Genomic DNA, 24,295 nt, shown 5'->3' on the forward strand with positions numbered 1-24,295 from the left:
GAAAAAATGACTTCGACAGCGCTTACCAAGCTGGTGGTTACTAAAGAACTGGCTTGCGTGATGTTTGCAGCAGAACAGGTTCGTCTTCCAGCTCTTTTCTTACTTTAAACTCGCTTATCTCAAGACTGTGTTTTTTCATTATATAGGTACCAATTTTTCATATACCTTCCAGCGTAAGAGGCGACAATTAGCGTGCTAGAATTCAAAATGTGCACGCAGCGGTTATTGTGTTGCAAAGTTTAATATCCGCTGATGATCCCGAAATTTGGGGGGTACTAGACGGGACAATTGTACCAAACGCTCATTTTAGTCCAATTTTGATAAGTTTAGTACGCTTTCAAGAGAACAAAGTTTGGAAGAAAATGATACGTGCGCCATGTGGATACCTTCATTTGTTGACGGGAAAACTTCCTAAACATGGTAAAAAAATGCATGGGGGGTGCGGCGCTTACCCTGCTTTCGTGGGATTGCACGGAGTTGTAACGCCGCGGCGTCATGTCACTTTAGTACACATGAAATGAGTATTCCTTCATAACTGTGAATTATCGTGCACGAGGTAACAAACTTAAAAAAAAGAAAAAAAAACACCCCCGCAGTGCGCGCAGCACAGTATACGACCTCATGGCCTTTGCTTTTACACTGCAAGCACTAATATTAGTGTGTAATCGAAAAAAAAAATTGGCCGCGTATCTACGTGCTTCGCTGCAAATGTCGTCTAAAGACGATAGAAGAGGCGCTGCGTGAGATATGGACGCCATCTGGCAATACGTCGGGAAACACGAGTGCTGTGTTGCGGGCTGGTAGTCCCGGCGCAGCGGCAGGCGAAGACCGGCGGTGACCAACGCGACCGGTGGGGACGCCGGCCAGCCCGAACACGCTGTTTGGCGCGATGCGCCGAAGGAGAAGAAACGTCCGCACTCAACGAGTACTCTCCACAAACTCTCTTACTTACACGTCGCCTGGGTAAAACAGGAATGCCAGAGCGGCGCCCCCTGTCATTCCTACAATGCAATACTGAACCGAAACCGAAACACAACATGAGCTTGTGCAGAGAGCACGGAGGAAGACAAGTTTCAGCGCAGTCGCATTTTCAGCGCACCTTAAGAAACTAGGGTTGTAACATTGTAGGGTGAGTAGGGCCAGAAGGACCGTCACGACGAAAACCTGCCTCCGCAGTCGTATTCGCCTGGAACGTTGGTGTGGCTTCGCGTTCCCTCCTCCGCTCCTGGCCTTTCCACAAAGCTACTGCCTAAGTACGAAGGCCCCTACCGCGTCCTACGTCAAGCATCCCCAGTTAACTATATGATTGAGTCTGTTCAATCATCTACAGACCGTCGTCGTTGTGGCCGCGAGACTGTTCACGTCGATCGACTGAAGCCGCATTATGACCCACCAGTTGTACCTGTTCCTTAGGTCGCCAGGATGGCTCCTTTGCCGCGGGGGAGTGATTTGTAACATGGTAGGGCGCAGACAAGAACGCCTGCGAAAGAAGAAGACGAAGACGGTTGTTGTTGGCGCTCGCGCTTGCTCGGCTTGGACCGCTGATCGCTTCAGCTGTGGCAATCTTTTAATAAACGCGTTACTGTCTCAACGTTAAACGCATACCATCAAGGTCTTTAAAATTGCGTATCTATGTATTTTATGTTAAAGGAACACACCGCCTAATACTTACCTAGTGATGTTGCGCCTCAGATATGCGTAATGTTTGCTTTTTGATCAACAATGTACACAAGTATGAACCTAGTCAGCCGTTCAGGATGGCTGGCCCTTGGGCAAGTGGTTCAACTTTGGCCGAGTGGCTGAATCGAGGGACGTGCCGACAAACAGAAAGACAGACAGACAGAAAGACAGACCAAAATTTCTGCGTTTAAGTTCCCCAAGAAAGACTATCGTCTTTAAAAGAACACACTGCAGGAGACAAGTGGTTCACTTTTTAATGCCTCAGCGTGCAAGTATGTGTCATTCAGATTCCCAGCTCCTCATGTATGTATGTACATTGATTGTCTTGGTGTCCGTGTTCGCATTGCGCTACTGACAACGAAGGTCAGATTTCGCGCAAAGATTTGCCGAAGATCGGCTGTCCAGAATGATGGCTAATAAAAAACGCGAAAAAAAGAAGACAGATGTTACGAAAATTCAGAACATCCTTCAAAGCTGATGTCGAAAATTATTAAACATGAAGAACTCTCACCGAAGTGTGCAAGTATACATAGTGTCAGCAATAGCTGGCCGTGCATTATGGCGTGGCAAGATTCGCAGTACGCCGCGCGGTATCACTGTGATGCGTGCGTTCTGCCACATTCCATGCGTTATCGCTGGTGCTCGCGCGACTTCTAGAATGTACCCAGCTATTCGTGTCGTGCACGTGATGCGAGTAGAACGCTTGACAAGGTTGTGATACAGTCAGGCGCGGCCTGCGCCGAGCGATGACACGTGCAGCAACTTTGGCCTGCGAAACTCAGTCACAGTCAAAGTCGGTGTGGCCGCAAGAGCGAAGCAATGAATGCGATAACAAATTTAAATGTTATACAAGCTAAGGCTAGTAGCTAAATCCTTCAACATCCGACCTATAGTGTAACCCAAGAAAATGCCACCGTGAGGAAACGCGGCCGCTGCAGCGAGCGAAGCGGCCTCCGTGCTGTGTACCGCTTCACCGAAAACTGAGAGTTGAGAACACATCGCTTACATAGGTATGAGCTGTCTGCTGATAACTGTCAAGATGGGGCGCGCGCGACCGCGCCCGGCAGATCGAAGTACGCAGTTCTTGCCGGAGCCACGCAACCCCCCTTCTGGGGATTCCCAGAGACCTATCCGATGGAAGACGGCTGGCACGTTCCCTCTCCGCTTGAGCCGTGATTGTCGGCGGTCTTCGCACGCTTTCACTCGCACGTAGGAAATACGACGACGCGCTGGGCGATGTTATCGCCCTTGCAGTTTATGGAGAACCTCACGGCGACACCGACGGCGAGCATGCCCCTGAAGTGTCCATATAACTGCCATAACCGGGATTTATTACATGATTCATGCGCGCGAGAAAATATCAAAAACGCCTTTTTTATTATTTTCAGCTATTCAGAAGATTTCATGGCACAAACATAAATGAAAGATGTAGAGAAGCAGCAGAAACTGAACTTTCCATTCATAGGAACTTAAAACTGAGCTGCTGGTACGCATTCATCTTTTAATTGGGGCCGCGCTCACAAAGACGAGGACAAAGTTTTCCGGCGCATTTCTTTAACTATGTTCTCGTCATTGTGAGCGCTGCACCATCTAAAAGTTGAACGACGTTTCCCTTTGTGTACGATTTTCTTAAAAGAGCCGCCGCTTAATTTGCTTATCAGATTTTACAGCGTGCAGTACTTATTTGCGAATACATTTCAGAAAGCTCTCGCTCGCAGTTTGGTCGAACACGACAACCAACAAGACGCAGCCACCGAGCATCGATGCATATTTGAATACGTCCTCCCACATACAAGTTGCCTCACGCAATTAATAAGCACGCGTGATCGACAGTATAACTTACTACAGACTAACGACACCGACTGGCTTATAAAGCACAGGATACGGCAGCGGTGTACATTATGTATAGAGAGAGACCCCTAGCTGATAATCGTAGTCAAATCAGCGCAGCACCTCTCGTTGTATAAGCACGTTGGGGAGCGGGGGGAGGGGCTCGTCGCTAACGCGACTACCATCCGTAGGTCATTAGAATTTGGCGGCACCAGCGCGGCTATTCAAATAATGAGGCGCTACCGGCTGCGCTCGGAGATTAATTTCTCGCGCCGTCGCCCATGAAGGGAAGAAAATGCGCGCGCTTGGCATGTCAGATGAACGGATGCGGCCGTCGCTGGCGACACCACAGCTACCCCCTCCCCCCTTCGTCTAGCATGTGGTAGTGCGGTATACCTGACCCTGCTTGTACTAATGTTTGAGCGGCGATGAATGGCTTCGCGCCTCGATGGCGATGAGATGGCAAAATAGACTGTTAAGTGTATTCAGTTATTTAGCAAATGTGTATTTTCTATGGTCTTTCTTTTTTCTTTCAATCGAGAAGCACTGCCCACAGTGTGCCTTGGTACACTGTTAAGAAAAGAAGGAGTTCTTTGAGTGTTTTTTGACGTCAACTCTCTTTCGAAGAGTCGTGGGACGCAGGAATGTTAGTCGTGCGTCCTACTTAAAGGAAGCCGCCTGCTTAAATAAGCCCACTTAAATGAAGCCCGGGGGCCGCAGGCGTTAATTTTCAGCATACGGAGGGCAGCTTAAATTACTGTTTTCCAAATACGATTAAGCCGAATTACTCTGACGAAGCTCGTGTTGTGCACGGTTTCAATCTGCGTCTCGATGCCGTCTCACCAATTATCGCGTTTTATTACATAACACTGTCATCGCTAAGTTATCCCAATCCAGATCTACAAAGCTATGCAGAAAATTATACACTAATTAGCTGCTTAAAGAGCTTACCCGAGCTAAGATGGACCTATTACCGCACTATACCAATCACACCCGACGGAGTTTCGAAAATCACGACCGCGGGAGAAGGGGATGATCAATGCATTTATGGTCCGGTCATGCCGGTGCCGTATGCACTCTGCCGTGTGGGGAAGCACTCTTACGTGATAATCTTCTCCGCGTTTGCGGATGATTGATCCATTCGGGCTCGTCCGTCTTTCGTGGCCCGATACCACGCTGGTGTGCACTTACGTTCCGCCTCGGCACGTTAGCACAGAGGTTCTGTTTGATTACGGCGAATGCGGCTTCGTTGGTGCAGTCTGTAAATGCAGCTAAGGGCTCGGGTTACAGAGTGACCTAAATTCGCTGTGACTGCTGACATATAGGCCGTTTTGCGCGGGTAGCATCTCCGCCAGAGTAATCGCTGTTAAAGTGATGTTTCTTTCTTCAGGCAATGCTTAACAGCTTTCATCTAATGCGTACGTATTAGGATGGAACATGAGAGTGCCCCTGGTTAACTAGCGGATACGCCGAAACAGCCAACAGCTACATGTGGGACAATAGTATAGGTACGTACATAAGGAATGCGAGATAAAATTTAATGTTAAAAGGGTTCCGTCTCTTTTACGCGTAGCGGGTATTCGACGCAGCCGACAGGCTGCTCGGAATTGCCTTAGAACTCAGGCCAATAAACACGGCTCCTAGAGACCCTCAGCTTGTTCTAAAACAAACCGTGGCCGCTAATTTTATTTCTTTGTGGTCGCCACGCCACAAGCTTGTGTCAAAGGGGCTGACCTGATCTGAGACCTCCATTCTGCGTCGCCTTCGCACAGGGTCAGCAAAGTACACACACACACACACACACACACACACACACACACACACACACACACACACACACACACACACACACACACACACACACACACACACGCACACGCACACGCACACACGCACGCACGCACGCACACACACACACATATACATACATACATACATACATACATACATACATACATACATACATACATATATACATACATACATACATACATACAAGCTTGAGCTCGCCGAGGCAACATTATGTGTTCTTTGCAAGGTCCACAATGATGTTGAACACAATTTGTTGGAATGTACTGGACCGTACAAAGCGAAAATGTATGCTTGGTCTACTCGGTCGTCTATGCTACCCACGCGCCTTAATGAATGACGTGCCTAAACGCATCTCGAAGTTCTTAAGTGATGTAAACTTATAACCTATGGCCTTTTCAAGGAAATGTGTCGTGGACAGGGCTGCCCGGAGTGACATCTTGTGCAGGATAGCTCACAGACTGCCGGATTGTGTACTGTTGCGCTTCGCTGTGCTCGTCCTCCTGTTCATAAATCTGTGCTGAACTTTTCTGAAGCTTTCCTAAACATTCCTTATCGGAAGCGCTCGGGCGGGACATTTTGGGCCGGTATTTATTGCGAGGCTCGATCCTCCTGCAGTTAACATCCTCCGCCCAATTTCACGCTCCACGGCGTGAAATTTACAAATTAAGTTAGTCTACTCGGAGAGTCAACACAGGGAGCTTGGCATTAGTTGGCGTACATTTCATCACTCATACACGGGATATTAAACGTTTTATTTAACGCGATTCGAGCTATAGTTACGTGTAATTAATCATAGCTTCACTGATATTTTGTCTTTGGAACAAACACGCACGCCCACGGGCACTCCCACCTACAGCAACGTCCCGCGATGCACATTTCTTCACTACAGCAAATATATTCGTGGTAACATAAAAATAGAAAGAAAAAAATAAACGTTGCTGCTTGTTTACTGTCACTAACGCTTCCCGAAAGATTACAGGCGAAGGCCCAATACCTTTCTTCAACAGTATCACAACTGTAGGAATAAATGTAATGATTATAAACTTAAATAAAGCATCAGAATCTGAACAGTGTGATTGTAACCAGGGATTTGCTTCTCCCTGAGAGTCGGCTGTGAGCGGTATTCGGTATGACTGCCAAAGCTTTCACAAACGAGGCGACGCATTTCTTTGCAGAAGTAGGCGTAAACCTCCTTCAATGCTGTTATTCGCGCGAGCTTTTTTTTCCCGAGGGAGCAGCCGTAAACCGGCGCGCCAGGCACCTCTTTTGTGTGTATAGGAAACTGTTGAAGGTGAGAAAAAAACGTAACAGCCGGTATTACGAGCTCTGCATACCTTGCTTACATAGCCTGCCGACTGTTTTATGAGAGTGCGCCTATTTTACGCGGGCGTAAAACAAAAAGGCTCGAGTCGTCACGACTCTAGCCTCGACTCGAGTCGACGAGGCCGAGCGGGTGAAAAAAAGAAGGCGCCACTCGGAGACTGCTGACCCTTAACCGATATTACGAAACGCGCCTTCATAGAGTTTAACGCAACCTGACATTGACGGGAACTTGCAATTTCCTTTTGGTAGCGACGCAAAGGGGAGTGCAGCGGAAGGGGAAATACGATGCCCGAAAGAGAAGTTCCTCAAAAGTGCGATTCAGCTTTCGACTAAAGTGGTTTCATTCAGTTAGGTTTCACGAGGCAGAGTGTTCTCTGTGTCTTTGCATTGGGAATAGAGCAATCGAACGCAGTCTAGTGCCCTGCTGTAGACGTTAGGCATGCGAGAGAGTCACAAACCACAGTAACGAAGAAGAAGGAAGAAGAAGTGACTGAGTGTTATATGAGGAAGTTTCACTGGTGAACAGGTGGCTTTTTTAATTGCACGAAAAGTTGGGATTTTAAGTTCAGGGATGAAACCACATACTGAGTATGCACGAAGCATTCTGCAAGCATTGCCTGACTTCAGGAATTTCGAGTTTCGATGAAGGCGAAATTCTGGAGGCCCCTTGCACTGCGGCGCGCCTTACATTCGTATCGTGGTTTTGGAACGTAAAACGCGAGATATTATTATTATTATTATTATTATTATTATTATTATTATTATTATTATTATTATTATTATTATTATTATTATTATTATTATTATTATTATTATTATTATTATAGACTTCATTACTCTTGTTCATGCAGGCTTTACTGTACGAAGGCAGAATAGCTAAGCCTACATAGTGGCCTATGGGCTTCCGCACATCAACGAAAGAGGCGTGCGAAAGGCCCCAAGATTTCGGATGGATAAAAAAAGAACGACAAACGTAAAGCAACAAAATAAATAAATGGTGCGATTGAACGCGCAAGAGCGTCAAGAAAGCACGTTTTAGCTCGTACTATTAGCATCTCAACTTTTCGAGAGAGCGCTCAAAAAAAGGAAGGGAGCTTCCGCTGCAATTTCGTTGTCTTATAGTATACTGAGATCCAATCGATGAATTGGGAAAGACAAAGCTTTTCTTATTGACGACCTTTCCTGGGGAGCAAAAATGGCAATGAAAAATTCGACAGTTTAACACGAAAACGGTGCGAGGTAAACTTTGTTTGCTATCGCTACTAAATTCGTTTCACATATGTCTACGCGAACCAGGTATTAAGCGTTATTGGTTATCTGCGTCGAAACTTTTCCTCTGTCCCATCATCAATCAAGCTAACACTCTACAAAACATTGGTAAGGTCAAAATTAGAGCACGCATGCGCCATATATGATACAACTCACGCCATTCTCATTCAAACTCTCGAAGCCATTCAAAATCGCGCAGCGCGTTTCATCTTATCGAATTGTTCACGTCATTCCAGTGTCACGTCCATGAAGAACACCCTAAACTTGCCTGACCTTTCGTTGCGCTGCAAATTGTCTCGCCTTAAGCTTTTTCACAGAGTCTGTCATTATAACAGCTATTTGAAGGACTCCCTGTTTCATCCACCTCGTTTCATATCACCGAAGACCGATCATCGCTATGAGGGGGGCCTACCATCGTGTGCCACCAGATTGTGCAATGACTCGTTTGTTCCTAGGACAAGCGCCGCCTGGAACCACCTTCCTGCCTCCATCGCCTGCATAATGAAAGAAAAAGATTTCAAGCTCGCCGTACAAGATGCCCTGTAACTTATTTTTTTTTTAAAACTGCACTTTATTTATTGTTTTCCCCACTCCTTTCTGTAGTGCTTTCGGGCCTTGAAAGTATCTTTAATAAATAAATAAATAAATAAATAAATAATAAATAAATAAATAAATAAATAAATAAATAAATAAATAAATAAATATTATACTCTTTTAGAGCGATAGCTCTACTCCTCCCGGTACAAACCCAGAAAACGATCTTGGGCATGCGTTTGACCTGCTTTTCCGAAAAAGACTGTTCTGTAGTGGGCATGTGCCACCTTGATGGCACAAACGCACTCGATGAGTTCAGCTGCGCTTTCCTCCGCTTCGCCTACGCAGTCGACTACGGCTGCGCGTCATATCAGTTTTTATTTTTGAGTGGGGTTTATATAACATTCGAGCCAACGCTCAAGTCGCAGTTGGCCGGGTGCGAATTGCGGTGTGCTCCTTGAGACAGAGAGAGAGAGAGAGAGAGAGAGAGAGAGAGGGGGGGGATACAGGAAAGGTAGCGGTGTTAACTAGACTATGTCCGGTATGCTGCCCTACACATGGGGAGGGGAATGAGTGTGTCTTGAAAACAGAATGTCGCTTAGTGCTAGCTCCATAAAAATTTCAGGCGACTTTAACAAGGAAATTTCGTTATAAAAGCCGGCCCCACGGTATCTGCGTTGCCGATTTTGATGAAGGATGCATCGGCGTTTGAGGTGAACTTTCCAAATAAAGCCTTCTTCGTGCACTACGGGTGAATGCAAAAAAAAAAAGTAAGCACGTTTTTCCCAACACTTATACTCGTCGCACGTCTTCTGTGCGCCACACTTTCTGGAATATTGAGTTCCACGCTGTGAAATGAGAGTTCACAGTTCCGGAACGAATCTTTCGAAGTTTCCAGTTGCCGCGGCTGCAGTGTAAATAGATTCAGTGCAGATAGCAGTGGGAATCTCTTGTTACCAAACAAACCACAGTGCCGGCAAGAAGACGAGACGTCAAGCAAACTGTCGAGCAGTGGAAGACAAAACAAGACCCAGAACCAGTCACGCGTAAAAAGAAAGAGAAAGGGAGAAAAATACGAGGGTAAAGGCGAAGAAAATTTGCACTTTGCCGCGGCATAGAAAGGAGCGTGGAAGCCAGCAGGCGAGGCAGAATGCCACGCAGTTATTAGGGATCGGCGCACGACACGCAATGCGATAGCGCGTATCGGAGGCCACGGAGGGGAAGAGTGAGATCACGTGACCACCGCAATTCAATTTCCGGAATGCAGTGGTTGCAAGAAGGCAGCACCGGAGAGCTTCTTTTCGCAGAAAGAGAGCTTCTTTTCGCTTTTATTTTGTTGTTGTCTACGGCACGCAGCTGACGCTTGCCGGAAATCAACAAACAGGCGTTGCAGCCCTACAGACTGACGCGCTTCAGCCTGCTTGGTTCGGGAAATAATGTGCCAGGAAAAACAAAAGAAAAATAATGTCCGTGGTAACCAGTGCCACTAGGGACCGAAAAGCACGAAGTAAGAAGGCACGTGCAACCCCCCATTCTGGCAGTGGCTAATCATTCGCATCCGGCTTGACGGGGCTTCGCAGCCCACTGACCATCGGTCAAGCTTCAGGAACAGCGTTGGGCGCCGTTAGTCTGTAGAGGAAGTTAACAGAAAATAAATAAACAGGTCGCCGGGAAGAAGAAGTAAATGTACACGCCTAATCGCGACCGGGGCGAAATGCTACGCCTTATTAAATAACCTCGCTGTTAGCTCCATGAACAGCGACTGCTGTTTACCTCCGTGAACTTGACAGCAGCAGTGGAGTCTCTTGAATTATTATTATTACGAGCCACAGTACGTTCGCTTACTTCTTTTTCTCCTCTCATATGTTTTCTTGCGCGAACATCTTCTTACTACCGGTCACGGGTTAGCAATATTTCACATCCCCGACAGTAATCGTCCTGTGTTTGCGCGTCGCCGCCTAAGAACACCCGACTTTTGTGTCAAACTCTTATCAGAACGTACATTAGTGGCTGACAAAAAAAAAAGGAAAGCTGCAAGGCACGCGGTCCTCGCGAGATAGTGGCAGGAGTGTATCAATAACAACGCAACGAAAATGTTATCTCCACCTGTTTTCCGTCGCTGATATATTAGAACTGGGCAACGCAGCGTGTGCCACCTGAGTATATATATAAGCAAAAGAATGATGGAATGTGCTCACCACGTAATGCGGTTGTTATTACTGATTGCAGCCGTTTTACGCAACCGGCCTTTCGCTGTTCCCTTTTGTGCTTCGTCTGAGGGCACCCTTAACAGCAGGCAGTCTCTGAGTTACGCCGTCCTTGAGTCAGTGCGGTTAAGAGACTGTGGTTGGGTCTGCGGTTTGGGGGAACGCATGCCCAACAACGGAAGTTATATACACTCGGAAGATTCGCAACGTTAATAAATTTCCTTTACACCGTGCATCACACAGTTGATATGTTTCATTAAAGAGCAAGACGGCGTTTTATTGCGATAGCAATTATATGGACAGTCTCGGCTGGATTTTGCCGTCGCCGTCGCCGTCATGCACCGTATATGTATAAGTATGTATATATATATAAAAGCCCCAAAGAAAAATAATTCAGAGAAATGCTTCCGAAGCGCGGAATCGAATCAGGGACCTCTTGTTCCGCAGCGAGTGGCGCTATCCACTACGCCACGAAACGCAGATCCTCCACGTAGCTAACGGCGAGCCTTATATACATACCCTTTACCGCGGGACGGACTCACAGACGGCAGGCGATGATAAGCTTTCTTCATTACCAGCGAGATGGCGCTAGCAGCGCGACGGGCGCATTTAAAAGTCGTCGTCGAGCTCGCTCGCTTCTTATATTTGCGCAGCGAGAACATTGCCCTTCCGTTGTCTGCTCGCGCGGTTTTCTCGCGGTGAGGGGAAGAGGAATGTTTCACGCTTTCACCGTGATGTCCGCGCTTATGTTACCGAGCGTACGAAAGTCACTCGAGCTGAAGGGACGCCGCTAAACGAACAAACAGAAGATGAGCGCGAACTATCAAGTGTCACAGCTCGACAGTTGAAGCACGCTAGTTTCCTTCGCTGCTTCGGCCGCCTTTGCAACAGGAACGCTGTTCAAACTGAGAGTATCCATTGGCGAGCCTCACTTCGTATAGCAATAATTTCTTGCTATCGCATTCATTGCTTCGCCCTTGCGGCGAAACTGTGACTTTTAAATGCGAAGCATTTCTTAGCGAACTTCTGCGACTTTGACCGTATCTATCTATCTATCTATCTATCTATCTATCTATCTATCTATCTATCTATCTATCTATCTATCTATCTATCTATCTATCTATCTATCTATCTATCTATCTATCTATCTATCTATCTATCTAGCCGCCTACGACTTTGTGCTCTCCTGGTCGCTTGGTTAATCGAATGTGCACCAAAATTGGTATGGCGTAACATGACTGTATGACGAACATAAATGACAAGTCATAACATGAAAATCATGACATGAATGTCATGTACAGCATGATTTACATGCTACGCTCATGGTGCGCTGGCGGCCGTTTCGCTAGCTTGATATACACCAAAATTGGTATCTTGCGACGTGACCGTGTGACGAACATAAATAACACGAGTTATCATGAAAATCATGACACGCATGTCATGTACAGCATGACTTACGTGCCACGCTCATGGGGCGCTGGCGGCCGTTGCGCTAGATTGATATACACCAAAATTGGTATCTTGCGACGTGACCGTGTGACGAACATAAATAACACGAGTTATCATGAAAATCATGACACGCATGTTATGTACAGCATGACTTACGTGCCACGCTCATGGGGCGCTGGCGGCCGTTTCGCTAGGTTGATATGCACCGAAATTGGTATCTTGTGACGTGACCGTGTGGCGAACATAAATACCACGAGTTATCATGAAAATCATGACACGCATGTCATGTACAGCATGACTTACGTGCCACGATCATGGGGCGCTGGCGGCCGTTTCGCTAGCTTGATATACACCAATATTGGTATCTTGCGACGTGACCGTGTGACGAACATAAATAACACGAGTTATCATGAAAATCATGACACGCATGTCATGTACAGCATCACTTACGTGCCACGCTCATGGGGCGCTGGCGGCCGCTTCGCTAGATTGATATGCACCGAAATTGGTATCTTGCGACGTGACCGTGTGACGAACATAAATAACACGAGTTATCATGAAAATCATGACACGCATGTCATGTACAGCATGACTTACGTGCCACGCTCATGGGGCGCTGGCGGCCGTTTCGCTAGGTTGATATGCACCGAAATTGGTATCTTGTGACGTGACCGTGTGGCGAACATAAATACCACGAGTTATCATGAAAATCATGACACGCATGTCATGTACAGCATGACTTACGTGCCACGATCATGGGGCGCTGGCGGCCGTTTCGCTAGCTTGATATACACCAATATTGGTCTCTTCCGACGTGACCGTGTGACGAACACAAATAACACGAGTTATCATGAAAATCATGACACGCATGTCATGTACAGCATGACTTACGTGCCACGCTCATGGTGCGCTGGCGGCCGTTTCGCTAGCTTGATATACACCAATATTGGTCTCTTACGACGTGACCGTGTGACGAACATAAATAACACGAGTTATCATGAAAATCATGACACGCATGTCATGCACAGCATGACCTACGTGCCACGCTCATGGGGCGCTGGCGGCCGTTTCGCTAGATTGATACACACCAAAATTGGTATCTTGCGACGTGACCGTGTGACGAACATAAATAACACGCGTTATCATGAAAATCATGACACGCATGTCATGTACAGCATGACTTACGTGCCACGCTCACGGGGCGCTGGCGGCCGTTTCGCTAGCTTGATATACACCAATATTGGTCTCTTACGACGTGACCGTGTGACGAACATAAATAACACGAGTTATCATGAAAATCATGACACACATGTCATGTACAGCATGACTTACGTGCCACGCTCATGGGGCGCTGGCGGCCGTTTCGCTAGATTGATATACACCAAAATTGGTATCTTGCGACGTGACCGTGTGACGAACATAAATAACACGAGTTATCATGAAAATCATGACACGCATGTCATGTACAGCATGACTTACGTGCCACGCTCATGGCGCGCTGGTGGCCGTTTCGCTAGCTTGATCTACCCCGGAATTGGTCTTGCGCGACGTCACTGTGTGACGAACATAAATCATAGGAGTTAACATGAAAACCATGACACGCATTTTCCTCAATGACATACAAGACGATGTATGCAGCTCTTTGCTGGCTGCTTCGCATTACATCGATTCCCACAATGCGTGGGATCTGCCGGCTTTTTTTTTGTGAAAGCCACTAGGGCGTTCCAGCGAAAGGAACCCCCAAGTGACTCTATCTGCTGCCTTGCGATGGCATCAAATAGTGTACACGAAGAGCGAGTCTCGAAGGGACCAAAGGAAAAGGAAAGGCGTCCATGACGCAGCAGCGTAGCCAGAAATATGTTTCGAAGGGGGGCAGGGCGAGGGGGGGTTCAACCACTTTTTAAATGAGTTCGTTCGTGCCTTTGTATGTGTGCGTGTACACATACCCATTCAAACTTGAGAAATTTCGAGGGGGGAATTTGAACTCCCCCCCCCCATATTCCAATACACTCCCCCCCCCCCCCCCCACTTCGCTACGCCAATGATGACGCATATTCTTTGCGCAAACCACGTCACTGATCGTATAGCAACATTGCTTTCGTAGTTCAATGCTCCTAGCAAAAATACGTTACCAATACCTTTTAACGCGGTTCTGTAGTCGATCAGCTGTTTAGCTTGCCGGAAAATTGTGACTTCCTCAGAAACTTCAATCAATCAATCAATCAATCAATCAATCAATCAATCAATCAATCAATCAATCAATCAATCAATCAATCAATCAATCAATCAATCAATCAATCAATCAATCAATCAATCAATATGGTGCACATAGGCCTAATTCCTTAATCACACTTGAGAATGATGTAATTACACTACATAACTGAAGCGTACTAGAGACTAGAGGGGGATGGATGTGCACCAAAAAAAAAAAAAATAGAGAGCGTTGGGCGACTCGCAGACATCAGCGCATCTTACTCTCCACAATGAACTTGAATTCTTCACAGAGAGAAAGAGAAGAAGAGAGAGAATTCTGCGCACACAAGGCAAGGGGGAAAGCGAAGGGGTTCGTGAGATTGCGCGCGTTACAACTTCGAAGCCCAGGAAAATCCGGGCTAGCGCGGCAGTAATTTGTCGCTTCGTTGCTCGCCGCAGCGCCAGGCGCTCGTGAGCGAGAGGCTGCGGGATTATTCGAGGAACGCCGGGGCCTCGTCGTCCACTGCGTCCTCTGCAAGGAACGCGGTCGAGGTCACAGGAACTCGTCGCTTGTTGTTCGTTAGGTAAACGTCGTCGGCCATGACGTAGTCGCGCTATTCTCCGATTCTCGCCAGTTAAGCGAAGCAATGTTGAGACCGACCAGGCGTTGGAAACAAGAAATAAGCGAACAAAAAACAAGAAATCCTGCCTTATTGTTTTTCCACAAGAAAATACACGTCATGGCGCTTTATCGACTACGTGTAAAATGAACACATGCAGTGTGTACTGCTGAGTTTTTGAATCCGTTGCTTTAATGATTTGTCCTCATGCTTTCCATCTTTGCCATTTAACTATGTGAAGCATACAGAAGCGAACAGCAGGTATCGACCCACACTCACGTGCCACGAACCAATCTGCAGCCTCTTACTGATCATGCCACTTTTGTATACCCTCACGTCTCTTACAAACTCGCGAGTTCGTTTAAACTGTGTGCAGTGACGTTGACCTACGCCGAGCGCTCCTCGAGTTTTCCTTTAGATCTCTCTAGAGTGGGTCAAGTCCACTTGCAATGCTATTTCAATAAAATTAGTAAACAGTGCTGAGATTGAGTTAAACCGGCTACTGCCCCTAAAAATACATTCTGTGACATTTATCGAAAGAATGACAGGGTGTCTGTGCTGGAGCCGACGTTTCGACAAGCGGACTTGTCTTCTTCAAGGCTGCAACAGTAGCCTTGAAGAAGACAAGCACGAACCCTTTCACTTCAAGGAGAGCAGTTTTGAAGAAGACAAGTCCGCCTGTCTAAACGTCAGCTCCAGCACACACCCCTTGTTTATGAATTTTTCATCGAAAGCTTCCATCTTACCCTGACTCCTGCCTTATTGAAAGAATGTCACCTCTTAACTGATAAAACCCATATCATCCATGTATTTTCGCTTCAAGAGAAGCGACCTTGTATAGATGGTCAAGCACATCGCCCCTTTTTCACTCGTCCGACCCTTTGACGGACCTGCTGTGGACGACAGTGTGTACGTGCCCATTCACGCTCGATAGAACGGGCGTGCCACGAGAAGTCGCCATGTCGTCCGAGTATGGGAGTCGCGATCAAAGACACGCGACCGTCCCGCCTCGCGCTCAACGCCGCCACCACGACTGCACGGTGATATAAGACCGATAGGAGTTGAGTTCGCTCATGCGAGTCAGCGTCAGCATCAGTTGCAGCTGACGCTGGAGTCGCCGCTGCGTTGATTGCGGCGTTGTGCGCAGCATTCTTTCCCGGCGATGAAATGGACGATCTATTTTCTTTGCGCAAAGCACAATAAGTGCTGGACACTGCGTAGTGTTTAACAAACTAACCCATTGTCAGGTTCTTTTTTAATAAAATGGATATTTTGGTTTTTCACGAACTGCCTGCAAATAATTGTTTGATGAATCGCACTAACTTGCGGACAACTTACTCGATAATTAAAACCGCTTGCAGCGTGAAGGAAGTGAACTGAGACGATGCACACCATGCAGTCTGTGCCGTCTCCCTTAGTAACTTTGTTCTACGCGCTTTGCGTGGTTTGACTTACGCATAACCAAGGAGCACCATCCTCTTCCCGTCTTAGTCGTCCAGTAGATCAATGTATGTTTCCTCGATGTCATCGAACTGGTGTCTCTCAATGTAAATGAGATTAGTAATGGTGCACCCGGACGCTACATGCTCCTCTGCTTGTGGGGTGTTCTGCAGTGTGGTTCAAGTGAACGGACATCCGGATGGTTAAGTGCCTGCCTGTCTGTTTGACTTTCTCTCTCATCTCTCTGAAAGTTAGGCCACAGTGTCGTCTGTATACCTAATAAAGATAATCTTCGAGCCACAGTAAACTTAAGACCAAGTTATATATTGGTGTGGCGAAGAATGGGGTAACGAGAGCTCAGATATAGCGCGATGATATGCGCACGCGGCTATCTTCGGATATTAAGGCGAACGCCTTAGACACCTCATCAAACGCGAAAATTCACCGTCGGCGCCGGCGTCAACACGAATGATGAAAAAATAGCATCGTCATGCGATGACGCTGCATCGTGATGTCATCATGACGTCACAGATAGACAGCATTTGTGACGCCGTCATGAAGTCACTGTCACGTCATATAATGCAACTTCACATGATGGCATCATCACATAACATCGTCGCTTGGTCATAGGTGGGCCGATCTCGGAGGCACGTGGCGTGCAGAAAGCTTCCTATGCCTCCGATCCCGGAGGCAGGGCAAAACTACGCTATGTGCAGCAAGATTTCGGGGGCGGGGGGTTCAATACAATTGACTGTAAAAAGAAAGATAACTTTCGAGTTCGAGTGATCTTAGGCAAATGCATAAGGGACTCTGTGAGTTCTTTTTTTTTTTCAAACAGCTTCAGAGAGGTTCTGGAAGCTAGCCTTGTCACAGAAATATATACTCTCATCCCTATTTCGCGCTTGTTACCTTCCGAGTCTGAAAAAAAAAAGAGTGATGTATTAGAGTAAATGTGCAAATAAAATTGCAAAAAAAAAGCCTGCTATTGCGATTTTTGCACGGATGCGTACAATTGTTGTGGTGTGTCTCAAGTACAATGGTGGCACGAAGGGCGGAGGGAGCTGTATACCCATCCACAACTTCGCTACAAAGGTGAACGCCAGAAAACCTGGAACATCACAACATTTTAAAGAAAACCATATGAAAAAGAAAAGTCACACTTTCACCGCAAGGGCGAAGCAATGAATGCGATAGCAACAAATTGTAGCGTTACACGAAGTGAGGCTGGCAGCTAACTGTTTTGTATCCGATCTCGCGTAACTACAAAACGCTGGTGTAAGAGAATACGGCCGCTCCAGGGAGCGATGCTCACCGCATAGTCACTTTGTGTTGAGAGCGCAGGACGTAGAAGGGTATACGAGCCGCCCGCTATGATGGCTGTGGAGATAGCGCGCGCGCCAGCGATCGCGACCGCGCCCTTAGATTCGAAATTCAATGTTGCTCCTCGCGCGACACTCCCCCCCCCCCCTGCGCGTCTTCGCGTCTTTTAGGGCTCATTAAAGACGGGCGGGGCGTTTCCTGTCTGCTTCGACGGCAGGCCTCCCTAGGTGATGTTATCGCATGCACCCTCCGAGCGACGGGAATGGGCCGGCTCGTTTGAACTCAGCTTCGGCCGCGTTCGTCGCCCCCGCTCCCGCGCTTTTACCCGCGATAGAACATACAGTGCGTGGGGGGATCTTATCAATTTGGACTTCATACCGGAAGGACATGACGGCGACGGCAACGGCGACGGCAAAAAATCATCGAGACTGTCCATATAATTGCTATCGAAATAAAACCCACGCTTCCACATATTTATATTCTGATACGAGACCCAGACCCGGATGTGCTTAGGATATGACTCGGCAGGTGGTCAGTAGCGCACTCAGAGCGGTTCGAGGACAGGTAGTAATATTGCCGTAAAGTCAAACATTATGTGGAATTCTCGAGGAAATTTGGCAATATCGGCTGCTCTATGGGAGCAATCGCTCGCATGCCCCAATATCTTGTAAGAGCTGCGTATTTCGTGTACGAGCAACTGTATTCTTTTTGATAAAAGTGGTTTACCGACAGCACGTGACTTTTTCCCTCTTCCTCTTCCGAGTGAACTTATTGTGTCCGCAGTTTGACATGTACAAATAATACTTTATCAGAGGGCGGGGTCCAAACTACGCCGTATAAATTTCCCCTAAGAGCCAGATGGACTCAACGGAAGCCACATTAAGAACACACGAAGCCGACCGGGCAGTAATCTGTTTAATTTTATATGTATAAGTGATAAGGTGAGCGGAGAAATGAAAGTGATTACTATCAACTTACCACCAGTGGCATCCGAACCTTCAGGTTGCACATACGCTCTACCGATTCAGCCATATATCATACCATATTAAAGAAATATAGTAATTACCGAAGAGCGTGAACGTGACAGCCGTCGGTGCCATTTATTTAGGGAAGCGTCATTCATAGGGACGAGAATAAAAGAAGCAGATTAAAACATATAATAACTAATTTTCGCTGACTAGTAATTAAGCAAATATTTATGCGAAACCAAATATCCCAATGTAGGAACAACAAGAGCTAGAGAACGAGGGATTCCAAGCCATAACGGACCATATACGTTAGCGAAATTCCCGGTAATGGGTTGTACCGTATACATTAAATTCATCTCGGCCCTAATAATAAGAAAAAAATAACCTGCATAAGTGCTTCCCAGCATATCGCGTGACTGCGAAGGCCACATTGTTATCATGTCGATTGCCAACATGAGTAACTGATCCCAAAACACCAACTAGTCAGGGATCTGGGCTTGTTCTTTATGCGCTTACGTTACCCGTGACGAAATATTTATAGCTATTTCAATTTTTTCTTCATTCATTGGTGGCTTCACGTTGCATTACATTAGACTATATCCGTTCTCTACAGAAAGGAGTAAGCAGTGGTCGATTATAGGCTCCAGCATCTCTGAGATATGACGTGTAAGTAAGTAATAAAATACGAACGAGAAGTCTCCTAAACATGGTTCGTGTGTATACGTGAACTGCCGGAAGGAACTCTGCACGGCGCTGCGATCGTACAGTTACCATGGAAACGATGGTCACTACATGGTTCCTCCTGCTTGTGGGGCTTATTTACTACGCTTCATCTGCCACGGTAGGAATGAATTTCAAAGCAGTACCATATCGCGTGTTGACCGAGTCGCACGTTTGCAGTTTCCATAGCTACTAGAGCCAGGGTTCCCTCTGTTAATGCGATGCACGCTTATACTTCCTTCTCTCTTTTCTCTCTCATTGGAGGGACATGCCCCGCCACGGTGGTCTAGTGGTTATGGCACTCGACTGCTGACCCGAAGGTCGCGGAATCGAATCCCGGCCGCGGCAGCTGCATTTTCGACGGAGGCGAAAATGTTTGAGGCCCGCGTACTTAGATTTAGGTGCACGTTAAAGAACCTCAGATGGTCGAAATTTCCGGAGCCCTCCATTACGGCGTCTCTCATAACCATATCGTGGTTTTGGGACGTTAAACCTCAGATATTATTATTATTACTGGAGGGACAAGCTCTACTCGAAGCACGTGCGTTCCACTTGCTGCCTACCGTAGCAATCAACGTGCGTTGTTCTGTCGGTACACGTGTATACTGCGAACGTTTCCGACACGCCGTTTCTCAAGAAGACGTAGGAAGAACGAAAGAAGATTGCTGGCAACATGGGTCTCGAGGAAGCAGGCCGCACGCCTGGTTCATGTCATTTTTTGAGCAACGGTGTTGAGACTAAACAAGGGAGCTGCAAGATTCCAGTCGAGTGCCGTGCCTCTCGGCTGATGACGTAAGACTAGCCACTTTACGCACTCAACTCCCACGCATAGGCGCGTGTTCCAGGGCTGTCTTTGTTTTCTCGAGCTTGATTCTTTCTTTCTTTCTTTCTTTCTTTCTTTCTTTCTTTCTTTCTTTCTTTCTTTCTTTCTTTCTTTCTTTCTTTCTTTCTTTCTTTCTTTCTTTCTTTCTTTCTTTCTTTCTTTCTTTCTTTCTTTCTTTCTTTCTTTCTTTCTTCGAAATGTTCTGTTTTATTGCCGTGCAGAGCTGCTTGTTAGTGACCAGCCATCAGGCTCCCTCTGTCTTCCAAGAAGTGTACATTTCTGCCTTACGTTCAGGAAACGTGAAAGGTTGTGTACTCTTTCACATTTCCTGAAACGCGAAGCTTTTCCATTTCACGTGAAACGTGAGGGACTGTATAATCTTTCAATTTTCACGTCATCACGGCATCACCACAGTACGATATCGGTATAGTTAAAGAAGTCCCACGCATGCGAAAAGGTGATTGTGAAAAGAACGCGCATATAGAAAACAGAAAAAAAATATCACGCCATATTCACGGAATGAATGATGATGAGTGGGGCGAAGCTCGAGAGGGGAGATAATCGTAAAACCGAAACTCTCCCGTGAAAGTTCGCCCATTACATCATTAAGAAAGACGTAAGACTCGCAAGTGCACTTCATAGAACTCGCAACTCGTAAGACTCGCAAGTGCCCTTCATAGAACTAGGCGGTCACGTACCACGAAAGACATGCATGTACAGTCCCATGGATTTAGGAAGTATAGCGTAGTGGGTTCCTCGCAAGTGCACTTAAAATATGATGATTTATCGCGTAGTGGGTTCCTCGCAGGTGCATTTCATAGAACTAGGCGGTCAAGTACCACGAAAGACATGCATGTACAGACCCACGGCTTTAGGAGCTTCGCCCCTAAAAAAAAGGGGAGGTGGGTGCTGCCTACGCCTTGTACACTGCATATATTTAGCTCTAAATTAGAAACTCGAGTACCAATTACAGTTACGTTATCGTTCTTGTTATGGGGCAGCAGCTGTGTCTGTTGTGCGTTCATTACGGTGGTGGTGGTTAGTGGCTAACTAACTGCAACGACGGGCAGATTTCGCCTGGCAAATTGAGCTCCGCATGTATTCCGCCTGAGCGAATGTTTTATTCTCACTATCGGTAAGAATCACCCGTCACGCAAGGCAGTGTGCCTTAGAAATGTAAGAAGGCCTTGAACCTCTGTGGTGTATCTGCCTATCAACATCATTGTTATCGAGCAACAAATCGAACAACAACCCCGAATGTTCAAGACATTGATGAAGACGAATGCAGTTAGTATGGAAGCGCGAAGAACCGTACTGTTGCGGTCCCTCTCCAACAACATTGCGTTCACGTAGACGCTAATTGCCACTCAACCCCAGCGAACCTCGGATGTCGTCGTATCGTCTTACTTTCTGTAACTACGAAATAGTAATAGCACAAAACAAGCGAAAGACATATGAGACCCACACAGTCCTACTATTATGTCCTCTGTCTGTGTTTCGCTGCATCTCTATGTGTCATTACTCTTTCGTCATGTACAAGCACGCTCAAAGTACTGTAGTCGTGGGTAATTATAGTCATTCCATACGGGATTGCAATGAACACCGCCATGGCAGGAAACTAGATGGGCCAAAATGAGTAGTCAGGGGTTCGTTTTTGTTTTGAAGAGCCCTTAAAGGGCCCCTTACCAGCCTCTGAAGAAAAAAAAAAAGAAACGAGCGCGTTATTCTCTCCTGGCGTTTGTCCTCTTTCTGGCGCACTTTGTGACGCAAGAACAGTTATTCACGTGACGTGATTACGGTACATACTCTCGATTGGTCTGTATACGCGAAATATCAGTTGTGAATTGTCTTCTAGACTGCTTACTTGTTAATTCTTCCTTGTCTCGCATGACTATCGTGTGCGATCAACTGATTTCACTTCATTTCGTGTGTTTTCGACTGCGCAAGCGGACATAACAGCGTGTAGCCGACAAGCGCGAAATCCTGATCGGCTCCACGCTTAGTGCTTACATTGTCCCCGTGCTTTATGAAGAAATAAGTGGCGAGGAGGACATATCGCTTGTGGGAAGGGTAGCGAAGGCGAGAAAGAAACCACTTCCTCGTCTTTCAACGCGGGGTGGTGAGGGGCCCTTTAAGGAACCTCTGAAAATACAAGGAACGAGGGCGTTTTTCTTTCATGACGGGGGGGGGGGGGGGTTTACAGTTCTCGCGACTCCAGCAGTCTATTCACGTGACGTCATGAGCAAATGTAAGCTCTCGATTGGTCCATTAACGAAGGATATTGGTTGGTAATTGTCTCCTACCCTAGCCCCGCCATGGTGGTCTAGTGGTTATGGCGCTCGACTGCTGACCCGAAGGTCGCGGGATCGAATCCCGGCCGCGGCGGCTGCATTTTCGATGGAGGCGAAAATGTTGGAGGCCCGTGTACTTAGATTTAGGTGCACGTTAAAGAACCTCAGGTGGTCGAAATTTCCGGAGCCCTCCACTACGGCGTCTCTCATAATCATATCGTGGTTTTGGGACGTTAAACCCCAGATATTATTATTATTATTATTATTATTATTATTAATTGTCTCCTGCCCTGCTTTGCCACACAGTCGCGCGCCCGTTCTGCCTTGTCTCGAATGTATATCCTGCGCGAACGACTGATTTCACTTCGTTTTGTGCGTTCTCGACTGCGCAAGCAGAGATAACGGCGAATAGCCGGAAAGCGCGAAATACTGATAGGCTCAACGCTTAGTGCTGACATTGTTAACTTGTTTTATGAAGAAATTAGTGCCGAGGAGTACATATCGCCTGCAGGAAGGGTAGTAAAGGCGAGAAAGAAACCGCTCTCTCGTCCTTGATCTGGGAGTGGTTTAGGGGCCCTTTAAGTGAAAAGCGCCGCTACGAAAAAAAAAAAAAATAATCGAGCGCGTGTTCTCCTGGAAGATAGCGCGAAAGTTAAAGGAATCCATAAGAAGGAAAGTGCCGCGTTTCTGTGTGTTTACGTGAGCGTGCGGCTGACAGCGGGAGAAGAGTGAATGCAGATGCATGCATTTTCTTCATTTTGCCGTGTTACTCAATTTGCAGGACATCGCACCATCGGTCTCAGAACACGTCGCTTTCTCACACGATTTAACGAGCTCAAGCTTGGAGACAGGCACTGAAGCAATACCAATACATGAGACAAGAGCTTCCTTCTATCTTCACTCCGTGTTTTCAAGAACAGAAAAAAAGTCAAATGCAGGAAACACCGCATACTAAGAAGAATCATCGAGATAAACCGATGGTTGTAAGAAATGAAACGATGTATTGCCGCGTATCGCGAACGGAATGATAAAACGTGTTCTCTCGATCGCCGACGTTACAGCCGACGTTACAGCCGAACACGTAAAATGCTTTCTGTTTTGAGTTGTTTTACTGTAGATATATTAATAATTGTTGGTGTTTTACGTTCCAACATTTCATATGATTATGAAAGACGCCGTCGTGGAGTGCTCTGGAAATTTCGCCCACCTGTGATCCTTTGACGTGCACCTAAATCTAAGCACACGGGCCTTTAACATTTCGCCTCCTTCGAAATGCGGACGCTGCGGCCGGGATTCGAACCCACTACATTCGGGTCTATTTTACTGCAGAGAAATCTAAATAAAAAGCACTTCGTTATTTTTCTAGCGTAAAATGTCTCGGAATATCGGTGCATGAGTAGAACATAGTGATTAATTAAGGCGTTGTCTTTACGGAGAGAAAAAAAAAACTCAGTATTATCAGAAGTATTGTTGGCAAACTTTTTTTTTTTAATGACCAGTGATTGTTGTACATGAAATTCTGAATGCCATGTCTTCCTTTATTTTGATTTCCGCTACGCCAGATGTCTATCAGAATTTTTACATCCATACGTCCAGATCATATTAAGACATAAAGAAATCCTTATAATTATACATAAATGATAGTAAAAATACCATTAAGGTTCGAAGTTCTGTGCCAACAACAGAAGCTTCGCACAGTTATCGAGCTAAAACACAGTTTTCCAAATATCGGGAATGCTCTCTAGTCGATAAGTTATTTCCAGGTACGACTAAAAACAAAAACTGCATTGACGTAAACAAAATACATAGCAACCCT

This window comes from Rhipicephalus sanguineus, chromosome 2 (assembly GCF_013339695.2).
Source record: "Rhipicephalus sanguineus isolate Rsan-2018 chromosome 2, BIME_Rsan_1.4, whole genome shotgun sequence".
In the NCBI taxonomy this organism is placed as follows: Eukaryota; Metazoa; Arthropoda; class Arachnida; order Ixodida; family Ixodidae; genus Rhipicephalus; species Rhipicephalus sanguineus.